The following is a 15,442-nucleotide window of genomic DNA, read 5'->3' as shown; positions in this document are numbered from 1 at the left end:
CGTCCGACATGTCTAAAAATTAAGCGTGCTGCCACATACAGAGAATTTCTCTATTTTTCTTTATATCGTGCAACACTGTTTATTCGTTCAGACCACGGTTATCTACTCTTAGTAGATAACCGTGGTTCAGGAGTGTTAGCCATGAGCTGTTGTTGTTGTTATGAGTGGAATTGCAGATTAACAGTGTAGCCACAAACCACAGAAAACTTAAAAAAAGGGAATTTCTTGGTACGTGGCAGCACGTTTAATTTCTAGACATGTCGGACGGTTTTTCGATCAGCCTTAGGATTCCCTTCTGGTTGTTCTGTGCTATAATATAGTATATTTATATGCGGTGGTGGCACAGACGTTCGGTTTCGTAATTATTATCACACACAACAAAATGCGTGCGTGCGTAACCGAGTGCGGTGTTTGGTTTGGGCGGCACTATCGACACGGCGGCGGCGGCGCATGTATTATGCGTCGTTTGCGTGTGTGTGTGCGCGCTAATAAATTTCAGCGGTACCACGTACAATGGACGCGGCGGCTATGTTGCTCGTATATCGTATTCGCGTTCGTGTGCGTGCGTGCGCTACTAACCATTCGTTCGGGCGGCGCTACGAGTACGGCGGTACTGCGTGCTCCCTTCCTTGTCGTCTTGTACACTGGAGTTTCTGTATAGGTACCTCGATGTTTTTGACTTTTTGGACACTTCGGATTTTCTTCTTCAGATTTTCTTCTTTGGATTTTCTTCTTCAGATTTTCTTCTTGTATTTAATTATATTATAAGCATAGATTTACTTTAACTCGAAATTACACGGCATTAACTAACTTATTGTTTAACGAACTGGAATCTACGGATCCCACCGCTGCCACCAAAATTTTATGGACGTCTCCCCAACCGAGTTTGTTCGTAAGTAAATAAATACGAGGTGTTTGAGTTATCACTAATACTTTATTAATATAATTAATTTTAAAAGAAATTTAGTTGCACAGAATAATTATTAGACTTAAGAAAACAACAGAGGCTCTGCTCGATGGTCTGCCAGGACTACACTGACTATTACACAGACAGCGAGACACGGTAGGGGCTCGCTCGGGCTCAAAACTGTCCACACAGCGAATTCCTTAAGACCGTGTGACTCTGTCTGTTCACACATTAATATGCTTACACACTATTCTATATTATACTATTACTATATCTCATACTGCATATAGCATACAGACAGGGGTTCACAACAACCTATTATAAAATGTAAAGGTTAGATTACAATCTAGTGAATCTCATAGTTTATTTTCTTATCAATACCGACCGTTTTTAAGGAGTTCCATATATTATACAATTTTCTATGTGTGTACATGTGGGTCTTGTAAATGTGTGCATAGTATGTGATAATCAGTGCTCATCAACTGTGTATAAAATAAATAACAGAGCGCTCCCCGCACGTACATGTAAATAACATAACACTTTAAACATTTATTACAAATATGAATTTTAGTGGAAAGATGAAACTTAGTTTCATATTTCCAATAATATATTAATATATTTATTTTTTTTTTTTTAACACCAAACGCAATTTATAGATACATTTTAATAATTAACAAGAAATTATAGTAATTAAATAATATACATGGAAGACAGAAGTTATAATTATAGACTTAATTTTAAACTTATACTAAACAGTATGCAATTATAAAGAGTACATGGTAAAGTAAATAAAACTAAAGACGAAAACATTCAGTAGAGATAAATATCAACATAGTCAGCTACAGATCAGGAGCTATTAAGTAAGCGGAGCATTTTATCTAATGGATTATTATGGGAGTTATTAGTACAGTGAGAGGAGACAAGGTATAGAGAGTGATTTCTAGTGAAGTGCACAAGAACGTGGAAGGAGATAGAGGACAGAAGGTCCTGAGCATCTATTGAGCTTTAAGGAGAGAGGTGATGAAGGAGAAGCGATAGTAGGGATATTTAAGGAAGTTCTAACTGATAGGTAATCATGGGGTGGGTGATCAATATTGAGTATAAAAGCGGCGTAGGAAAGGAAGTGGTTTTGGACTGACTCTAAACGTAATTGGTCCTTGGCTAGGTATGGGTACCATACAACTGAGTTATATTCTAAGACAGAGCGGACAAGGGAAAAATAAAGGGAACGAAGACAAATAGCGGACGTGAAAAGGCTAGTGAAACGCTTTAAAAACCCCAGAATTTTTAACGCTCTATCAACGGTAACATCATATGGTGTTCAAAGAAAAGAGAAGGAGTTAGGTAGAACCCGAGATCTCTGACAGTGGAAACACGTTCGAGAGTGGAGCCATTAAGAGAATAATGACGGATTATGCAAGTTCATTTTCTATGAAATGACATAACATGGCACTTATTAAGGTTGAGTGTTAGGCCAATACGCTGGGCCCAGAGAGTGAAAGTATTGAGATCTGATTGAAGTTGAAGACATTCAGACGGAGATGCAATTTTTTAAAAAATTTTAATATCATCGGCAAATAGAAGAACTCTAGAGGATGAAATGTACCTGTTAATTGAGTTAACGAAAAGGATGAACAGAAGAGGACTGAGATGTCCTCCTTGGGGGACCACTAAGGGAGTTATAAATAAGTCAGAGACAACGCCGTGGACTTTTACGAATTGCATTCTTTGACATAAGTAAGATTGGAGCCACGAGAGTAAAGGATTACCGATACCAAGTGAATCCAATTCAGAGATAAGGCGACTATGAATGACCGTGTTGAAAGCTTTATTTAAGTCCGTGAACACAGCATCAACTTGACAAACATATTCAAAGCTTTTTAATATGTATGATGTGAAAGATAGGCTGCAAGTGACAGTAGATTTTCCACTAAAGAAACCATGCTGCTCATCTATTAGAATATGGCTAAGACTTCTTTTGATTGAGGAGTAGACGATGGACTCAAACAGTTTAGAAATGTGAGGTAGGATGGAAATAGGCCTGTAATTAGAAACAAGCGAGGGATCTCCAGATTTAAAAACAGGGGTGGGAGAACATGTTTTCCAAGCAGCTGCAAAGATACCCTCTTCAAGAGCTAGCCTAAAGAGTAGGAATAAAGGATAAACAATAGAATTTTGACAATTAAAAAGTAAACGTGCTGAAATCCCGTCTGGGCCATTAGAATAGGTGTTTTTTTAAAGAGTTGAGTGCAAGTTGTACAAAGTTGAGGGTGAAGTGGCAATTATAAGGAAGTTCATACAGAATAGTATCAAAATTAGAAATATTGACGGGTGGGGAAATAGAGTTGTTATACATAAAATAAAAGTACTTAGAAAATGGGTTAGCCAAATCAAGAGGATTATCAACCGTATCACTGTTCCAGCGTAGAGTGGTGGGCACTGTGTTTTTCTGGTTTAAATTTTTTATAGATTTCCAGAAGAGTGAGGGATTGCGATTGAACGAGTTTTCGGTTTTTTCTATATAAAACTGGTAGTCTATTTTAGATTGGCGCTTGCATTTAGCACGAAGTTCGGAAAAAGCTGAGTAGTCATAGGGGTACCTCGACCACTTATAAAGTGTGTGAGCTCGCTTTTTCTCCATAATAAGATTTTAAGAGAGGGAAATTTGGCAATTTAAATGTTTTTGTAGGAACAAAAAAATCGATAGCATGAAGCAGGGATTCATTAAAAACAGAGGCAGCATCTTCGATTGTTTACCGCGAAAATGTTTACTCCCAATCAAAGGAGTTAATAAATTGCGTTATGGCAGTGTAGTTTGCAGCCTTAAAATCTTTATATGTATGAGTATTAACTACTGATTTGTAAGATTGTGAAGGAAAGACCAGGTGAAGAGGTGGGTGGTAAGGATCAGGAATAACTAAATATTCCGTTGCTAAATTGACTGTAACTCTATTGAAGTTGGAAAAGACAAGATCTAAGATACTGCCATGATTATTGCGAAAGAAATTATGCTGGAAAAAATTGAGGTAAGAAAAAGAATCAATAATAGTTGTGAAAATTATGTTGGAATCATTAGTCCCGATTAATCCTAGTTCATCAGAAGACCAGTTGATATTTGGGAGATTTTAGTCGCCACATATGACTAGGGAATTTGGTTTAAATGAGGATATGATGTGTTCGTGAAGTGAAGTAGTATGGGATTCAACTACAGCAAGGGGGAGGGAGGGGTAAGTATACACCTCCTACCAATAAGTGGCAGGAGTTTAGGGACAGTAATACAAATACTTGTTCAACATTAGATACGGTTAGTGAAATAGGTTGAAAGGAACGGGTATTCTTAACAGAAATTAGAACTCCGCCACCTCGGATAGAAGTGCTGTTATTATGGTTTGTATCAAGTCTTATTACTTTCAAGCCAGCGAAACCAAGTTCACTGTCACTTATGCCAGGAGTCAGCCAGGTTTCTGTGAGAATAATGATATCATAAAAGTGAAACATAGGGAAAGAACATATGAGGCTAAATAATTTAGTTTTAAGATCACAAACATTATCACAAATGTTATTGTTACAAATATTAGAAAAATTAATAGGTTTACAAAACGAGGCTTTAAAGTTAGTGAAGACTTGCAAGAAAGAATCTAAAGTTAGTTCAGCAGTGTAGCAGCATGAGCAGTTTTAAGAACGGAGTTTAGTGTTATACATACAATTGCAGAGTGGATCAGTTAAGCAGGAGTAGTAGCATAAGTCATTTTTCCAGTTTTGTTCAGGCCAAGTAGTGCTTGCCTAGGCAGTGACAAGTCGAGTACTGCTAGTTTTTTGATTGGCTAAGGGCAGAGTTTGATGCTTGATGGCGTCTATCCTGGGATGATCTGCGGACTGGCATAATATAGGGGAATCCATCTCTGTATTTGATTAGCAAGTCAGAATCACCGTTCTTTTGCGACTTTCCAAATCAGCGTATACAAGATAAATTACTTCATGCTCCCTCGGAGTGCGATCGCGAGTAACCGAGATGCGAAGGTGCATATTATTAGTATGAGTAGCTTTAATCTTTATATTATAGTCAGAGACAAGTTTATGGGTTATTTCTTATTAGACTGGAAGAAAACCTTGAGTGGTCGAGGACCTCGATCACTGGGTTTACCTAGCCTTATTGCTTTGAAGTCAGAGGGTAATTCGGGAAAGTACGGTTTGATAGCCTCTGTTATTTTTAGGCCGTCATTGGAGACTCTATCTTCTAATACAGAAGAAGATGATTCTTGAGCACCACGAATAATGACGTTTCGAGAACAACGCTCACGTTCAGTGATCTTTTGGAGAATTCTAGGAATAGTGTCTGCCAAGAAGGTACGACAACTAACGCTTGCAGATTCGAGGTATTGGACTCGTTTGCTGAGACTAGAGATGATATTTTGGAGTTTGTCGTTCTCAGATTTTAAGTCAACAACCTGAGAGGATAGACGACCTAAGCTTTCATTGAGTTCAGAAAATTGAGCATTTTGAGATTCGCACAACCGTTTACACTGGGGCAGGGTTTCTTTTTGTGTTTTTTGATGTTCAGCCATAGTGTTGTTAAAAGCATCAAGGGTCAGCAGACCGGAAGAAGAAGAGACTGATTAAGGAGACTTGGTAGACATTGCTGAAGTAATATTGCCAGTAGTGGTTGATCGGGTGGTGATCCTTGAGGGGGAGTTCTGATTCATTTAAATAAATACGCCTTGTAAGATAAGGTAGGCAACCAAAGCTGCAGGTAACCAAACGGGCCGATGAGATATACGGGTTGATAAGTGGAGCACCTAACTATCACTGTGTCACGATGTATATGTTTATATTTATATTTATCAACGCTGTTTCAACTATAAAACGCACGCAGTGAATAACGCGTGGGTCGGTGCAGGTCTTATCTCCCCGAAAACGCGATAGCAACTACTGCGAGTTTTGGAACTTTGTGTCTATAAAAAGAAGATTGAACTCACGTTTCTACAGCGGCCGTGGATAAGCTGGAACCACTAATAATTGCCCCTGAGGGGAGGGTATTGGTCAGATCGACTCAAAAACAACACCGGTCTGAAAGCGCGCTTTTTAGTATCTAACAAGATAAAAAACACAAAAAAATTGTCTATATTTACTGGAGTAATAATAAAAAAGCACGGGAGCGAATTTAACCGTTCAACATATATTAATAGGTATAGCTTACTGAATGTTATTATAGTATGAGAACTTATTATACAAATTGAAGAGAAGAAGTTTAACTAGGCCGAGATCTAGGCCTTTATGTGAGTCAATTTTCAATATTTTGTTTTCAATGTTCATTTACCTCTAAAGCTTATGATATTTTACTTTTTAAATTTCATTTATTCAGTTTAGTAGTTAAAATTTCAAAAATTGACTTTTAAACGGGCACATATTAACTTCTCTTCTACATTAGCTGGTGTTTTACTCTCAAACTTCTCAATAAACCATATTTGGGAAATAAATTGAAAATAAATTAATTAATTTTCATAGAATTTTTCCATACTATTGATTCCCCTTAGACAAAATATACTATATTCTAGTATGTTAAGCATCTATGCAAATATAACAAACCATGCTCAAACTATAATATATAATATCTTATGAAAAAAAGTTTGATTGAGTCTTAATTTGTTACGTTTTGCATGCCTAAAATCAATATTTTATAGAATAAATTATTGTTAAATAAATAATATTTACCTGATACCATAGATATACTAAGTGTACCTTTATTGATTATAATAATAGTATATATGTAGCATCCATATGCTTTATTGGAGAGCCATTTCATGAAATGGACAATAACTATATTCGCGCCCACGAGAGAACAACCCTAAAACACGTCCGTTGCTGAGAATGAGCCCCCCTCCAAATACCCAACAATACTGATAAATGGAAAATAGCTGGTCAAAATTCCATATTTATATTTATTATTTTTTCACCTAATAATGACAAATAAGTTCCCTGCTTACCCAACCAATACGATCGTATCAAAAAAGTGAGAAAAAAATTATTCTTGAAAATTTTTAATGGCGAATGTGTAAATGTACAAAATGTTGTATAATTTTAATAAATTATGTAATTTGCATTATAAAATATTTTGTTATTCAAAATTACTATTTTTACTTGATTCTTCAAATTTAGAATTGTTATATACTATTATAAAATAATTAGGCCATCAAATCGGATAATAGCCGATATTAAGGGTCTTAATTACGTATCATTATGGAGGTACCTACTTTCTAATCTTATCGATGAGATAATGTGGAAATTAGTCATATTTATCCACAAAACTCCCCTTTCATTTATGAACTAAATTAAAATACACATTATAGGTATAAATTAATACTGCGTTGATTTTAGGTGCCCAAAGTTGCATATTTTAATTCAAAACGTTAAGTTTTAGAGGACGGATCGTAAGTGGGTCTGGATGACATGTTTAAGGAACTCATTCAGGATCTCAGACTAACCACCAACTATCCAATTAGGAGTTTCTTCGCACCCTTCCTGATTTTCTGAAGGTGTGGCGAAGATATAAGAAAAATCCATTGACGGTATGAGAAACAGTAGTGATTAACAACAGAGTGTCACCAGAACGTTATTTTATCGTTGATAGATCGAACAAGACTTCCCAGTCACCGTAGATCAAACGAGACTCCCTCCACGAGTTATACTAACCTTATACAGTTCACTTATAATTTTACAAAATTAATTAAAATAAAACAAATGTTTCATTTTCGTTAAATTCAATAATTTTAATTTGTTTCAGTGAATGTCAGTGATTTAATTATTGGCTCATCTAAATGGTGTAAGAATATAATATAATGATAAGTTAAAAATGTATAAATACCTTACTGATAAGTTATAAGTAGGGTTTGGAGGTGAATGTATTTATACAACCAAATTATATATTTATTGCATCAAAACATGCTAAAATGGTCAAAATATTTAAATAGATTTATATTAAAGAATACAAACATATTGAGTTAAAACCTTTTAGTAGATATCTATAACATTAATTATCTTGATTGCAGTGGATAATTTTAGGTAATATTAAATTATCGATTATAAATTATAGCTGATTCGTCAGTGTAGCTAACCTTTAGTCATTCTTTTGTCAGTGTTATAAAATTAATGTCATATAATATGTAAAGAATAGGTTAAAATCAGTATAAAATTATTCAAAATTAAACAATTTACAAGAAAATACGAGCCCTATAGTTGTAAGTAATTCAGTGGTCGAGGTTTATGACTAGAGTTTATCTGATTGTAAAGTAGGTAGGTACCCGAATACCAAACAGATTACCAAGTTTTTTTAAATTATGTATCACGAATTTACTTGTGAATACTTTTATAATATTATATAAACATACAATCTACAAAGTTATGTTGCTTTAGTAATGTCTGATTAAAAAAATGTAAAAAGTGAGCATCTAAATTAATTGTTGTTTCATTTTAACTATTAGTTTGATAGAGTAATATTTATAAATATTAAACCGTAGTTCTAACACCTCACATGTAGTTATTTTTACAACATACAATGTAGAATAAATAATGTGAAAAAAAAATATTTTTAGAAATATTAAACAAAATTCTAATAATAAATAAATACGATAATATTTATCTTTTTTTTACTATAGGTTTAGAAAGTAAGAACGAGATATAATAGTAATATGCAATAATAGTTTTATTTTAGATTATGATAAATAATAATCATTGCATTGAGTTTATTGAAAAATATTTAAATAGTGTAATTTTATTGACCACCAAAAGTTTTTCAAAAATAAGTCAAAAACTAATGCATGTTAATATCTTTCTTAATATTATTAAAAATAAATATCTAAACAAAGTTTCAAATAATTAATAAATAAAGTGAACCTTCAGCTCAACATTTAAAATGTTTGGGTACGGCTGTCTCCAGTAAATAACACCGATGACTCAACATATGTCGGTGCAGAAGTACTATTATTCCTAAAATCCCACACCCACCTTTTCCTTCTAAATCCAAACAAGACATACAGATACTCGCTACATCTATGAATATTAACTCCATGCCTATTTATATTGCATCTGCCTACTTCCCTCCAAGATCACATTCATCAAGTTGATAAATTCATCACATGGAATGCCAATGGCATTACCAACCTCGCCCACCGTTCCTGGCGAAGTTCTATCAATTGTTAAAAAACTCAAGAATAATAAGTCACCTAGTCATGATCTCAATAACAACAAAACAGTGAAGAACTTACCACCAAAAACCATTATTCTTCTGCCTTACATCGTTAATGCTATATTTCGACTATCTTATTTCCTACTCATTTGGAAATCTGCACTATTTCGGCTTTATACTTAAGCTAGACAAACAATCTGATATGACCGAATCTTATAGACCAGTGGTTCTTAACCTTTTTTAGTTCAGCGCCCCCTTTATCGTAATAACTAATTGCTAACGCCCCCTTCATGCAAAATCAAATTTTCTTCTTATAAATATATATATATAATATATAAACATACCTATATATTTATTTATTCATCAGTATATTATAACATTATTAATTAAAGTGAAAACTAGTTAAAATTAAGTCTGTTAATTTTGTCAGAAAAACACACTCACCACCCCCTCAACACCCCTTTCAAAACTATCACCCCCGGAGAGACTGAGATGCCCCCAAGGGTGCAGTACCGCCCCCGTTAAGAACCACTGTTATAGACTAATCTGTCTACTACCAACGTTTCGAAAAATGTTTGAAAAACTTCTTCTCAAGAGACTTGCGACTATTGCGCTCAAACAAAATGCCCTTCCAAGCTCTCAATTCGGTTTCCGTACCAAACATGCAACTTTCTACCAACTCCATCACGTAGAGGATCACATATTGCTACATTTCTATTGAATAAAAAAAATATTGCTCAGCTATTTTTCTCGATGCAGCTCAAGCCTTCTGCACAGTCTGAGACTACGGCTTATTATTCAAACTTAAAAAAATCTTCTCAACACCATATTATTTACTTCTAAAATCATATATATATAACAGAACATTCAGAGACAAATTAAAAACTTCGTTTTCCAGCACACAAAACATTTTAACTGGTGCCCCTCAAGGAAGTGACATCGCTCCTTTCCTCTACACAGTTGATATTCCTATAATGGATAACACTTTAATATGGACCTTTACCGACGAAATCGCAGTCATTTCATCAAATACTCTTCCGGACAATCCAGCCAGACGCATGAAACGCGAATTGCCTAGAGATCTTCTCGCGTAGATCACACTTGACGTGTTTATTATTATTTCTCTCTTAAATTACCATCCACGTCCAGGGATTTCTAATGTGAAACTACTATTCATTGTCTTTTTATCAATGCCTCATTTTATATTCATTCAAATAAATTCACTTATTGTACCATTCATTGTGCAGATATTAAATTTTCACAAAATAAACGACATTTTTTTATATATAAAAAAACAAATGTAAAAAAAAAAATTTTAAATTTTGAAAATAATCTGTTCAAGTTTATACATAGGTAGTTATATTTGAAAAATGGTTGGAGCTGTGATAAACACATGATATCATGCAATTAAAGTTTTTACTATACTAATATGCTGAATTATTCTTTTGATTCTAGGATGTTTGAGTATGTTTAAAATATAATATTATACATTTATAAATAATATAATGTTCTATTTTCTTATTTTTTATCAGTTAAATTTTAAAAAACGAAAATATTCAATTAACTCGTCTGATTAATTACACATTAAGTAACTACATAAAACTAGATATACAATGTGTTCCGGGGTGAAGTGACCGGCCGACGTCCTATGAAAGTATACCAAAAAATATGAAAAAATACCCTTTAAGTATTGGGTCTTATTTTTTTTAATTTTAAAGCTCCTTAATTATCCTATCATACAGCATACGCAATCAAACTAGAAATATGGAAATTATTTTTATTTAATTTAAAGTTTTTTGTCTTTTGTATTTTTCTTGAGTAGAAAATCTAATACCTATTATACCTTAAAAGTATTATTTTCATATCTGCCATATTTGCAGAATTATACGCTGCTAAACATTACACTTTTTTTGTGATTAATTATTGCCATTAGCTAGTTTTGTTAAACATTGAGACTAAATGTAGCATAAACTCAATAGATGGTTTATTTTTTAAAAATAAAATTCAAACCTAAGTAACGTAAAAAAATACAAAATAGGAACAAAGTAGTTTCAAAATAAGAATAATAAACACAATAAACGCGATTAGATAAGATTATCGGAACGGACAAGCCGAATATTCGGAGCACAGAATATTCGAGTTATCTATAGTTTTTTTTTCAAGAAATCGAGGTTTTCGCAAGGGGGCGGAATTTTTTTCGACTTATCAAGGTTTTCGACTTATCGAGATTCGACTTATCGAGGTTGCACTATATATAATAACACGTAATAATGAATATATTTTTATAATTTGTATTAAAACACACGACAAAAATAAATAAAATAAAATAAAAAAGGGCATTTCTTTATTATTTTTGGTATACTTTCATATGACGTCGGTTGGTCACTTCGCCCCGGAACACATTGTATAATATGAAATACGTTCACTGGTGGAGATCGGGGTTGGGACTTACGGGTGTTATACCTCTAATTAATATCAAAAAAAAATAGTATCTTTTTATATGTCTTAATAAAATATACATTAAAGTATTATTTTAGATTCTAAGTGTAGGAATCTATTGGTTCTATAATGATAATTCTTTCTTCTTCTACGTTTATTCTGTGTACATATTTTTTGATAAATATACTTGTGTGAAAATTTCTTCTATACCTGTCTAGTCTCTATAGATCAATAGTCACCTAAGCTTAATACTTTAGACTGAACATTTTTCAAAAATCACAATAGTTATTTTAAGTTTGAGATATTTTTTTATTAAATGCTATCGTCTTAAACAATGTAGCTTGAATGTGAAATTCGAATAAAGCCCCACATTTTCTTAATCATAAAATGTATATAGTTATTTGCTCGTAACTCCGATAATATATTATGAAAATAAAAAAACAGATAAAGATGGAACATGTACTAGTTAGTACGTATATGGTTCAAAATTACAATTTGTAATTATTTTTTACAAGAACTTCACCATGATTGAAGGTAGACGGTACTTTAATAAAGTTATTTCCTAGTTCCATAAAATATAATATTTATTTTATTCAGTCTTACCAGACTTAACAGACATAGCAAAAAGCTCTATAAAAAAGTAAAATAATTTATTGGAAATACATATTATGGGGTATAGGAGCAAGGTTTCCGTGAATCTATTTCTTACTAAATACCACACCTCATCGAAATAATTTGCAGCAACTCCACCTATGAATACGTATTTTAATTCATTTAATAATACCTATTAATAACATAATGTAACCTTACCTAAACAGAACAATACCCTAAAGAAGGTAATCAAATTATAATTATAATTAATTTGTTGTTTTAATAATGATGTATAACCATAATAGTTGTATATTTGTTTCAAATAAGATAGAATAAAAGTCATATTTTGTGTAGTAATTGGAGAATTTACGTAAACTCGTCAGTGTCGTGGTAAAATTGTTGTTGTCGTTGTACATGCACATATTGTTCTTAATAAATTAGAATATACTCAAGCCTATATGCCTTACTTGTTTCTTTATTTTATATCTAAGTTGTTAGTTATAAGAAGTTGTTACGAAACATATCATATAAAGACACAGCTGAAAGAATAAACAAAATATGCAAAACATTTAATAGGTGGTAGAACATTTGATCAAGGATAGCTTATAACTCATAATTATTTTCACACATAATTTCCCTGAATAAGTAGGTTCACTATTGAGAATTAGATCATAATTACAATTATTAAAAAGGAAATATAAGCTTTGACATATCAAATTTGAATCATATTTATAAAATGATGATATCATATGAATTATTTTCATTTTAAGCAAACTTAAAAGTTTAGTCTCCTATCGCAAATATTTTTTATCTGCCATGTCCCCTAAGCTTAATATTTTGATAAATTGTACCCCTCATTATAACTTTCAAGCTTTTTTCACATACCTAACTTCCCTTAAAATGTAGAAATACAAAATAACAATTACAGTGGAACCTCGATAAGTCGAAATTCAAGGGAAATGCAATTTTTTCGACTTATCAAGGTTTTCGAGTTACCAAGGTTTTAGAAAAAAAAATTCGACTTAAAGAGTTTTAAAAATGTATGTATTAAAGTTTGTATTAAGCAAACTCCGATAAAACATTTCAAAACAATGAAAAATTCGAGCTATATAAAATATATATAATAACAATAAGAATAGTTCACATAAAATAATTACAGTTTTAAGCAATTGATAAGCCGATTATATGCCGATTCCTATAATCTGTGGTTTTACCCGGGTATACAAATTTGTGACAATAATATTATTCTCGTCACGCTTCCCGATCGGACAAAGTTCAATGCAAGCAATTACTTAACATACTATATTATATTATTATATACACGTAGAATTCTATAATCTTTATTATAAATTATAATCATTCTTTACTCAATATCTAAAAGATAAGTTTATGGTTAAGTTTTTATTTGTGAGACACAGTTCTTCATTTTTAATAAAATAAATTGCATATTTCCAAAATGAATCGTTTTAAATAAAATAAATTAAACATTTTCCAATTTTTTCCCAAAGATTTTACTATTTAACATTTGCTTAACATACCAACTTTAAAGTTTAAACCTAAATAAAACATTTAAACTATAGTCTATAGATAAACTTAATATTAAATTCTAATACAGTACAACGTATGTTTAGATACAACACTTTATAGTGGAGTAATACTGTAGTAGTTTCAGAGTGTCGCAGTACCTAGAAGAACATTTCTAAAAAATCTCAATTAAAGTTTCAAAATTTCCATTACTTAGTTTGAAAAATATGTTTGTGACAAAAAAATCTTAGAACTGAATAAATTAAGTATTTTCTGTACTTGGTACCTATTTATAAATTTGTTTTATTATATTTAATTGTAAAAGTACTCAGAATTAGTTACATTTGTATTTAAATATTTTCACGTATGCAATTCTTATCTAATCGATTAGGATTTATGTTAGCTGTTTATATAATTTATCCTTTTACCTTGAGTGTATTAATATAATATGTAGTTATTGTTTTATTAAACTACATTTCAGTAATATTTATTGTTCATTAATGCACTCTTTTTATTTGTTTTTAGAGGTCAATGATGAGACTAAAGAGAATTGCGAAAAAGAAATTAATAAACCGCTTAAAGAAATTAATACAGCAAATGACATATACGTTTAATAAGATAAGATTTTTTTAAAACTGTTTGTTATCAATATAATGAATAATTTTATTCATATTAAGTTTCTTTAATTTGTCTCTTATAGTTTTATTGTTAATCTTTAAATTAAGTGCACTTTTATAAATAGTTAAAATGATTTTCCTATAGTAACATTCTCTAAAATAAGCTGAACTAATAATATTGGTAATAAACTCGAAATAAGTATACTAAAACTAAAAAATGGATTTTTATTTAAATTAGAACTGTAAATCAGTGTTTTATTGATATTTTATAACAATTTCATTGAAAATGTATGTTGAAAAAAAGCTGCTACCTAAGTGGGTAACGCTTTGCTGTGTCTAGAGAGCCACTGTAATTAATGTTTTAAATTTGAATTTGATGATATAAAATCATTGTATACGAAATACAATTCTGAGTGAAGACGGTTTTTCAGGCCATAATATTACTAAGTAGGTATATATTATGATATTATTGTGAGTAAAGTAATTTATTTTACTATTAAAAGGCATTAGTACTAAAGTGGGTTAAATTAATTTTTGCCGAAAAAATTGCATTTGTCACTGTATGTGGGTCACTGTATAATGGACAGTATTAAATTTGAATTCAATGATAAAATATCACTGTATAAGTAAAACGATTCTGAGCGGAGACGGTATATCAGTCTATGTGTTGGGTACACAATCGGCGGTTCGTATTTCCGCGCGGTTGTATGCGATACGACTAGGTCGCAATGTTGTCACCCTGCCGCCCAGCCGCCGAAAAGTGTGCGAGCGAACTTTGTACCTCCAGAGTGGGGACGGTCTCGACACAGTCGTGCCTCCAGCTATCCGCACCCGCCGCTATGAAACGTCGTCGTTTTTGAGCCGTCTAGGCAACAAGTTGTGTTTCCGCCGTCTTGGCAATTTTGTTTGTAAACCACATGTTTACCTAACGCGACCCGGTGCGCCGTCACCGGCTTTGTGTCATATTTTGTTCCGTGCACCCGAGCCTCGCTGCTCACTAACTCGTCGTGTATAACCGTTTACGCGTTTCGAGTTCCGGCCGTCTGTGCCGACACCACGGCTTAATTTTTTTTGTGTCCGTCGCCCGTCCGATCATCGCAGTGCGACCCCGAGCCGTGGTCACCCGCGTACATTACGTACGATTTTGCCGTGGCGCTTTACACGCGTCCACGTGCTTTCGCC

At 32.6% G+C, this 15,442-nt stretch overlaps 1 long non-coding RNA gene across 1 annotated transcript; it reads left to right on the top strand.

The window, feature by feature from the left end:
• Nucleotides 1–6,898: 6,898 nt before the first annotated feature.
• Nucleotides 6,899–14,432, top strand: LOC115034909. Its single transcript, XR_003840133.1, has 5 exons — nt 6,899–7,727; nt 8,560–8,568; nt 10,545–10,553; nt 12,347–12,364; nt 14,169–14,432. It is a non-coding gene; the product is annotated as an uncharacterized LOC115034909 (long non-coding RNA).
• Nucleotides 14,433–15,442: the final 1,010 nt, after the last annotated feature.

Source organism: Acyrthosiphon pisum, unplaced genomic scaffold, assembly GCF_005508785.2.
Source record: "Acyrthosiphon pisum isolate AL4f unplaced genomic scaffold, pea_aphid_22Mar2018_4r6ur Scaffold_21504;HRSCAF=24140, whole genome shotgun sequence".
Classification (NCBI taxonomy): Eukaryota; Metazoa; Arthropoda; class Insecta; order Hemiptera; family Aphididae; genus Acyrthosiphon; species Acyrthosiphon pisum.
This window is presented reverse-complemented; position numbering and strand designations above follow the sequence as displayed.